A 9,951-nucleotide genomic window follows, 5' to 3' on the forward strand; every position below is an offset into this window, starting at 1 on the left:
TTAGATTTGGCTCCAACACCAATCATATCCAACCTCTGGACCCATGTAAATTCTGTGTTATCTGATGTACTTGACATCTCTTATATTCCTAATCCTGGTTTCTGTCTCCTTAATGATACCTCTGTCATCTCTCTAAAACAAATTCAATGTAAAATGTTATTTGCTGGGTTCACATCTGCAAAGAAAACAATTACAAAACACTGGTTTACTCCTGATATCTGTATGAAGTCATTCTGGATACAAAGCCTTCTTGGAATTGTTAATCTTGAACTTACCATAGAAGCCTGGGAAAACTTCTCATCCAATATAATTTCTTGGATGAGACGATAATGTACACTCACACACTAATCCTTTTTTATGTCTTTGTGTTTGCTTGTTTTGCTTTTGGTACTTCACTATTGCTGTACACAGTGCTATTTAATGTCTGTGATCCCCCCACCCCCACCCTTGTTGAAAATCAATAAAATGTTGATCACAAAAAAAAAAAACAGTCAGACGACCAATATCCTGAACCGCCTGCATACAGGATTGGAACCATGGCTTCAGTGGCATCTTCCACCTGCCGTTTCACCCCTTTCCCATTGCTACAGGGCTTGGAAGAAGTGGGAAAAGGGGGAAGGACGTGGACTTGTCCCTTAGGCCTGCGCAAAGGCTTTTTAAGGTGAGAGACAGTGCGCGCAATACCGTTCCCACCCTTTACACCTAGGGTTCATCTGCCTTGGCCTAGCAAGCTGGGATGGTGACAGCGAGGTCCTTGGGTCGTAGGTTTTAAATCAGACTGTCCTTGTCCTAGCTTCTGGCTCAAAAACCTCTCCTCGGAAGCACGGGGGGTTTGAGTTCAGAGTTGTCCTTCTCCTAGATGCCTAGACAGCCTGCCAGGGCTGTCGAGCTCCATCTACCCAGGACCCTCCCTTTAGCGACTACCCAATCTCCACCCCCTCATTTGAGGTTACAGAGTAGGGATGTTGCACCTACCCCGGGGACTGGGAAATTGGTACATTCGGGCCCTCGCACCACGACAAGGCGGAAGGGTCGGGAGCCGATGTTTGGGCATCCCAACGAGGGATGGCAAGTAACCTGGCACAAAAACCAACCTGCTTATAATTCATCATGTTAGCCAGAATATGTGCCACGGGGCCCTGGTGTCTAAGAGCTGGGCTACGCATGAATCCCATCTGAAACCTGTCAGTAAATTTATTGCACTATAGCATATCAAACATTTTAATCACAGGTGCTGTGCAGAAGACTACCCTGTTGTGTGTTGTATTGCACTGTCCAAACCTACCTGAGTCACAGCCATCTTCATAATGACTGTCACAGCTACTGAAGCCAGTAGCATTATGAATAATGCCTATAATATTGAAGAAATCTGCACTCGCTTGGGTAGAAAGGAATTAAAGGAGGCTATCCTCAGCTTTGGACAGCATGATACCTGTATCTCCAACCACGTTAACAAGTTACTAAGCATACAGATCTACTGTGTTCATGTAGTCCAGCATAAAATCTATAACAGTAAGTTTCATTTGCTGCATGAAATTAGTTGTAAAAACAGCTACATGGAGCAATTGCTTTGTTTATAATGTTATATTTTTTGACAGAATGCCACATAGTATGTATTATGTATGTAGACTATAAATCCACTCTTGCCTACTGTAAAATTTCTAGAATTCTTGTGTATTAAAGCAATTTGATTTTAAGAAGAAGCCTTTATTTGTCACATGCACACTCAAGTACAGTGAAATTCCTCCTCTGCATTTAACCCATCTGAAGCACTGAACACACACATGCACACACAAGTGAGCAATGAGTTTTCTGTGTGTGATATGCTCAAATAGGTTGTAAATTTATTAAATTTACAATAAAATTATTGCAAAATTATGTAAAATTATTTTTCAAACCTATTTTTATTTATCAGTGAACTCACTGATAAATAAAAATAGGTTTGAAAAATAATTTTTTTGCGTCTGAATTTTGTTTAAAAAAAATCACTAAAAGGTTGTCCTCCATTATTAGATCACAGCAATTTACAGGTCAGCGGCGTGACGTCATATGCAGTAAAAATAAAAAATAACGGTCATCCCCGCCCCCCACCACCACCACACACACACCTCTACTTAATGTTCTAGCACAAAATAGAAAGGGTCTACATGGTCCTAAATGGTACTGTTAAAACCAGAAAAGGTTGTAGTTTTATAAGCAACTTAATTTTGGAGGTTAATCCTAACTCGCTGCGCACAATACATATGGCACAACGCACCACCTGCTCCTGCCGGCTCCTAGTCTGGCTAACGCAACTTCAAAGCTCTGCGAGCATTTGGTCTGGCAAAGATATTAAGCCCAACCATTTCCCAAAGTGCGTGGTTGACCCGCCTCCCTGAAATGCCTCAGTTTGCTACTGGTCGAAGCCAGAAAAGGCTGTGACGAAGCTTAAACCAATCACATCACTCTTTCCTCTGACATATGTGACGCGACGGGGCTAACTGGTAGATTAAACTCGTACCGAAGCCGGTCGGGAGCAAGGCGAAAACGTCCTTCCTTTCAATAAATACCTCCAGGGCTGCTCTTTGCTCCGTTTTCAATGAGAACTTGCTCCATGTTCGTAATGTTTCTAGTGAATGAAGCGCTTCCGGCATAGATTCTGTAAACAATCTATGGCTTCCGGTCGCAGTTCTACTACGTCACTGCCTTGAACACGCCTCTACCCAGGGCCGTTGGAGATGCTCAAAGTTGATTGGCTCCCGATTTTTCGGGAGCTTGGAAGAGCTGTAGATAGCTTGCCTGGCCAGACTAAGCTCGCAACAGGCCCTCGTGTTGCGTCACGCTTAGGATGGGCGGGCCCAGGCTAGCCGGCTCCAGTACTGAAAGTGAAAGTGCCTAATTACTGCCATTATTTAGCCTTGTATGAAACTTCAGAACTGATAACAGTTAAAAGGATAAAAGACTAAGGACAACTAATAAATTCGAGCAACAGGCTAAACACAAGCTTGACACTCACTATGCAGTGAGCTTTTTGGGATGGCACTTCTGACTTCTGTTTCCAGATCATAGGAACTACTCCACATGCCAGACAGATTGGGTTCAAATCCTTCTATGTGAATCTGCCTCACAAATTTATCTTTTTCAAAATGTATGGAGCAGACACCAAACCATCCTGTCGGCTTGAAGTTACCTCTCTTTGTCCATACAAATCGAACCCATTCATTCTGTAAGTGTCCTGCCAACTTTAGGATATAATGGATCGAAATTCTGCTTTTTTTATCGGCTACACTTGAACAGCCTTGAACGACACACCTCTTAGGAGACATGCTTTGGTTTTAATTTTGTTGCGGAATAAAAAAAAAAGTCATTAAAAATTTGCTACACTTTGCAAAGCAAACGAAGCCAGAAATGCCGCAAACTTTCAAGCACTGCACATATGACGTCGCTTCCTTTGAATTAACAATAACTTACCAGGAACGTATTTGTGTAATGGCAGACTCAAAGAGCCAAACTTTACCGGCTAAATAGAACATGTTCTCGGTCTTGTATTAAAATATAATTTAGACAGTAAAGTATTACTCCAGGGGTGATGTCATTTTCATAAGACTAGCACTTTAAGTTTAGGGTAAGGGGCTACGGAATGCAATTCTTCATTTGCACGTGACATCATAGCTAATTACTGTATGCATGAGGCTTTGAACCGGAAGTGGGCCATGTTGGAGGAAAAACTCACGCGGCACACATTTACTGTAGAAGATATGCTCGAGAGGCTGTTACGCTCAAGAATTCCTTTTGTTTCTTCGCTGTACATATGCTTTGTGCTGTAATTGGATGCGGCACAAGTCTATTCGTGACCAGGGGACTTACAAGTTCTTTAGAATTCCAGCAATTATAAATAATCAAGGAGGAAAAACAAGACCCCAATGACTGTCCAACATAAACCAGGCTGATCTAAGCGATGAGAAAGCAAAAAACACACGAGTCTGCAATGAACATTTTATCAATGTTAAGTGCTACGAACTAGTTATTAATGAAAGATCGCAATATATAAGAAATACTGTCTCGTTTAATAGCCTGGTCATGCAGAAATTTGCCGCTGTCAAAAGTGACAAAGCCGTGATCATCGAGTGTGTGATCTGACAATCAAAGGCTTCTACGATTATTTCATTTTAAAAAGAGCTGTATATAATTTTTGATGCTGCTGCTTTTATTTTGCTTTTTCTTTCCATTAGGGAAACCAGCTGATCTCTACAATTTTACGGATCCAGACTGGGGTCTGACACAAAATATGGGCCACAACAAAATCAAAGATGGTACTAAAGTGGTAGCTCGAAATACTTGGCTTACAAAGCACAGAAAGAAACGCAAAATTATTGAAGAATCTTCCCAAACAATCACAGAGTCAATCGAACGAGATTCATGTCAATCAGTGGCGGCTGCTGGTTTTTAAAACAGGGGAAGCCCATTTTACGCATTCATCGTAAAACCTGTAGGCCGGATATCAAAGCATAGAAAGGTGTGCCCCATTAGCATAGTGAACTAGACAACCCTACCTAGTGGCAGAAAGTATTTTTCCTTGTACATTTCATGTTATAGTCTGGCTTGCCAGGCTAGTGCCTCATATCCTTAATCAAAAATATCAAACATCCAAAAATCACTGGCTATTCAACGAAGAGCCTTGAACATCATACCCTGATATGCAACACAGAGTCTTTAACACAACACCCAGCTGTGCAACACATCCTTGAACATCTTCTGCAACACAGTCTGGAAATTCATAACCAGGTAGGCTATGCAACACACAGAACCTTGAATATTATACCCAGGTATAACCTATAACACAGAGCCCACCATTCTCTTAACATTACTGAACAATATACACACTTCAGATTCATGAACATTATATGATGCACACTATTTATACACAAATTCTGCCCTCCGCTCCTTTTCCAGAAAATGATCAGTGACCCTGTCATACTAGCTGGTTGTGCTTTCCAGAGACTTCACCAATTTCTGTTAGCAGCTAGCACTGCAGATCCCAATAAGGCTCAGGCTAGCCTACAACCAGATTGAACTACAAATGAAATAAACGAGTGAATTCACGAATGATCAAACTGATAGAATGGATGAAAGTTAACGGAGCACAACGAGTAATATTTACATTTATTTACAGAGTAATGTACAGAGACATCAATGAGAAGAAACGTTTATATGAAAAGAAATTCGGACAGCACTTTGGCACACGACTACACTTTCTCGACATCCGCTCGGGACTGACTGATCATGCTTCCGTGTTCCTCGCCGACGCCGAAGTACAGAGCCTGCCCTCCTCATGTCTTTCAAACACCACCTCCAATAATCCTTCATCAGCCCGGCTTCTTGCCCCTCCCACTGTCTTGTTTAGTCCCAGAGAAGCCCGGCTTCCCTGGAAGTGACGATTTTAACCAATAACAACTAGCCGAAATTGGCTGTTCAGAGCCCTCTCATAGACTGCAACGGATACCCGGCTGCCAGTCCATAGAGCCCATTGAAATAAGAAAGGTTACAGCCAGTGTTGCCAGATTGGGCGGTTTTAAGTGCATTTTGGCGGGTTTTGAACATATTTTGGCTGGAAAACGTCAGCAGTATCTGGCAATGCTGGTTACAGCCTGGCAGCAAAGGTGATTCTCGTAGCGAACTGCAAGTTCGTCAGACATCACTCAAATAAGTTACAGGTTAGTTATGAATGTAAATACAATCTTGGGCATATATTATGTTATGCAAGTTATTGTTTTAATGAGAATTCAACGTCATAGATGTTGGGGAGATAATTTTAGGGGAAGCTCGGCTTCCCTTGTTGTCTCTGAGAAATCGCCCCTGATGTCAATCCACTACCTCAAATACTGCAGCCTCCTTGCCTGGTGAGTGCTCTTATATAAGTAAGTATATTCTATAGTGTTAGATACCTATCTTTTGAAGCAGTCAAAATGATTGCTTTTAAAATAGATTTGAGAAATGACTACAAGTTTCTAAATGTAACTCCTCTTTACCTTCCAGTACGTACTCTTACCACTATGTGTGTGTGTGTGTTGTATATCCTCCATCATGGCGGCGGTCAATGACGCAAGCAGTTTTGCTCACGTGATTGCAAATGAAGACTATGTCAATGAGTGTCCTCACAAAGATGGAAGTACAAGAATGTGTGCGCACGTACGCGCGCGATATTTTACTAGTAATTACCCTTAGGAAAATTACCGATGGTATTAGTCTGGGAATATTATCTATTCAGTCGTACCTATTATCTCCTGTTATCTATTCAGTTGCATTTCAATTCCATTAAGTGGGACAGTAGGGCGGGGTGCGGTGCGGCGCGGCGCATGCGCAGTGGAATTTGCAGCCCAAATCTCCCCTTATCGGGGATAGGCAGAAGTGTATTGGCGCAATGCCGGAACGCTATCATTTAAACCGGAGGGCATATTTCTCTGATACCAGGTCCGCCAGCTGTGAATCACAACTGTCTTAACATTTTTAGCGCATTTTTCATTTTGTGAGCCACCAGACTGCAGGTGTCGTCCAGTCGTGGGGCGCTGACTTGAGCATCCGTCTAGCGGTTTGTGGTTGAGAAGCGGTGAACAATACACAGTCTTCAATCACCGTCGATATGTCCGGATACCAGGGCAAAAAGAACATCCCTCGTATTACTGTGAGTACCCATGGATTCAGTTTCGACCGAGCCCTTTCGAATCCTTAGTTCCGAGGATGGAGAAAAATCTATAAGTTTGGCCCGCAGCAAGTGACTTAGAGAAATGGCGGCTCGGTAACCAAACCTGGACTAAAAATGACCCTTTATTAAGTACAAAACATCAAGGCATACTGATTTTGAATTTCTGTTATCTTACCTGGTTGCAGCAGTGGCACGCGCTGCCACCTCCCTTGGTTTCATTTTGACACAGTTATGTGTAATGGCTACAGATTATTCCGCACAGATAAGCGCGTTCTCTTATTGTCAGACTGCTTTTAATCATAGTGTAAACCGGTTTAATTCGTATGTAGACTAAAACCTACATAAATGTAAGACCACTGGTGTACTCATCATGGCTGTCAAAAACCTCCTTTGATGTGCTATCTTCAGAAATTTCTTCACCAATGCTCTCGTTGGCTGTATAAACTAATGGTTTAAAAAAAAGTATCATGACGATTAGTGTAAAAATGCAATTGCCTTGGAAAATTCTGGAAAACAGGTGCTTGAAGCATCCACCTTTCATGTATCCAGGCATTTCAGTTGCTCTCATGCACAGTGTTGAAGAATAAGGAGTGTGCTGCTTTTGATGACTCTTAAATGGAGAAAACTGAATGAAAATCTTGTTTCGGAAAGTAGGTCAATGGATTCAATCATGGATTAAGGAGTATAGGCGGCGTCTTCTTGTAACTTAGAAGTCGAGCCTGTGTTTTAAATTGATTATCAAGTCTGAAAAAGAATGGCAAGGGAGTGATAAAGGAGCGTGTGGAATTCATTCTAAGCTTTTTGTTTTTTGTTGAAAGATGGCATAAGCTTAGCTGGGTGTCCAGTGACTTAAGGCAAGATAAGGCCTCAAGTTCACAGTGATATTGTAATTCACTGCATGCTAATGTTCCTGACAGCAGCACACTTGCTGGTGAGATTTTGCTTAAATAACGGGCTTATCTTTGGAAAAAAAAGTGATTACACTGAGGCGTAGTGGTTCTAAAAGCTGATGATTGAGGTTTACAGTACTGCTGTGATGGAATTCTGTTTCCAATCTCGTTAAAGCATCAGTTGGCCTGTCTGTCGGCTAAGGTGGCTGCACACTGTCCACACAAACGCTGGCCAGCTCCAACCAACACTGACTGTTGAATCAGTGTGCACTATCAGTCTTTGTGTTGGATGGAGTTTCTTGAGTTTGATATGTCCAATCAGATTTGTGATTCACTGTTACCTGAATATGATTTAACGTTACAAATGTGTCAGGTTTAATGTTATGAATCATTCAGCTCAACTTGATGTTTACAATTGAGAGAGTAAGAGAGGCCAGGTAGACCATGACTACTTTGACCATTTTTAACAAGCCATCCATTTTGTCCATGTCAAGTAAGGCAAAAACATTTAAAAAAAAAAGTGACAAAAGTCTGTCTGGGTAGTGTGGAACTGACTGTTGGGTTTCTGAACCTTCTGAAGACTGCTACCAATAACTTCCATCTTTAGAATGTTTGGGGTACTTGGACATTGTCTGGGCAGTATGCAGCCAACTTTAGTCTCCTTCTTGACCTCGTTCTCCTTGATGCAAAAAGTTATTTCTGAGTTCTGAGTTTTCCTTATCCCACATGGTGTCTAGCTTTTCTCTATCTCTCTTTTTCTCACTGTCTCTGGCCTCAGCTGCCTCAGTTGTGTCTGACCTTGTCAACCTGTCATACTGCAACAAATGCAGCATGAACATGTACACACCTTAGCTTTTTTTATTGCTATGATTTATGCACCACAGACACTGCCTGACACTTCTGTGGTCAGTTTGCACTAAGAGCCAGCTCTATTTTCAGACAGTTAAACTCATTGGTTAGTCCAATTTCTGGAGTGCCCAGACTAGAAACTAGGGTCCAACTGCTAAATTAGTGTGCTGATATTATCAGCAGATACTAGCAAACTGCCTATAAATCGGTATTGGCATTATAATGGCCGATAAATGCCAAAAAAAGAAGCAGAGTGATGGAAGATGGAGCCTTTAAAGCTGCAGTATGTAACCTGTATAAAAACAACTGTCATATTTGCTAAAACTGTTATTGTATTCTGGTAGGAATACATTAGTCAGTTAACCTGTGGGGGGAAAAAAAATCAGGTTCCTTTGGTTTCACTTTGTGCTCCTAATGGCATTTGCAATAATTCACCACACCTGAATCAAAACAATCAATCAGAGCCAAGAGAAGTGTCTAACAGTGTCAATCACTGCTTGTGCACACACTGCAGTGTGGGCCCCCCTTCTCAGTGCATGCTCTTGAACATGCACTCGTGAACATGTGGAATCTGTGAAAGGATTTGATTTTTTTGGGGAAAAAAAGGCCACAAAGCAAAGATAGTAATGGTTTGAGTAACACTGTATGGTAAATCCACCTCAAATCACCAGATTTCAGGAAATGTTCCCAACTGACCAGCTCTGATTTGTTTCATACTTTCACAAACTGTTATTCCCAGTAAACACCATACAAAATTTTCAGCCTTATATCTTTTAGTTTTTGAGATATTGGGGCTTTAAAAATGGAGCATGACACTAATTTCACTGTAAAAACGAGTAGTACAGAAAAAGATGCCAAGTTCAGTAAGTCATTGCTTTTGAACTATTCATGCCAGATGCGTGAAATTTTCAGGAGTTTTTCTTGGGTACTAGATATCTTTTAACTACAATAAAAGATCCCCAGTTGCATATTTGTCAGTTTATAGCTTGCTGAAAAATGTTTAAAAAAATCATTTGTGCTTTGGAGCAGTTTTGGCTGTCTGTATTTTCACATTGAAGCACAGCAGATCTTTCAAATTTTGGTATTTCTCATGTTGTAGTACTATTTTGGTGACAAATTTATTTTAGAAAAATATTTATTTGATTTGAGGCATTAAAAATTAGTAATTTCACGCCTATATTTTAAATGCATATTGCTCATGTATGACAAGGTCTATCATAAAAAGAATTATACCACTGGAAAGAGCATGTCTTCATTAATATATTCACAAAATATGAAGTTGGTATCTTGAACCAAACTATATTAAGGTATCAAATCATGCTTTGTTACAGACAGAAATGCCGTTTCAAGGCATATGATATATGCTCAAAGTAATACATAAAATCTGGAAATTGACATTCCTATAGATTTTTAATATTAGGCTATTATTAGCGGGACTTGTCCAAAAGTAATGAATCAAACTTCTGTGAAATCAACAGTCTCTCTTGCAGATATTGTCCCTGGTAAATATGTTGTATGTTTGTATGACCA

The sequence above is a fragment of the Neoarius graeffei genome, chromosome 10 (assembly GCF_027579695.1).
Source record: "Neoarius graeffei isolate fNeoGra1 chromosome 10, fNeoGra1.pri, whole genome shotgun sequence".
NCBI classification, from domain to species: domain Eukaryota; kingdom Metazoa; phylum Chordata; class Actinopteri; order Siluriformes; family Ariidae; genus Neoarius; species Neoarius graeffei.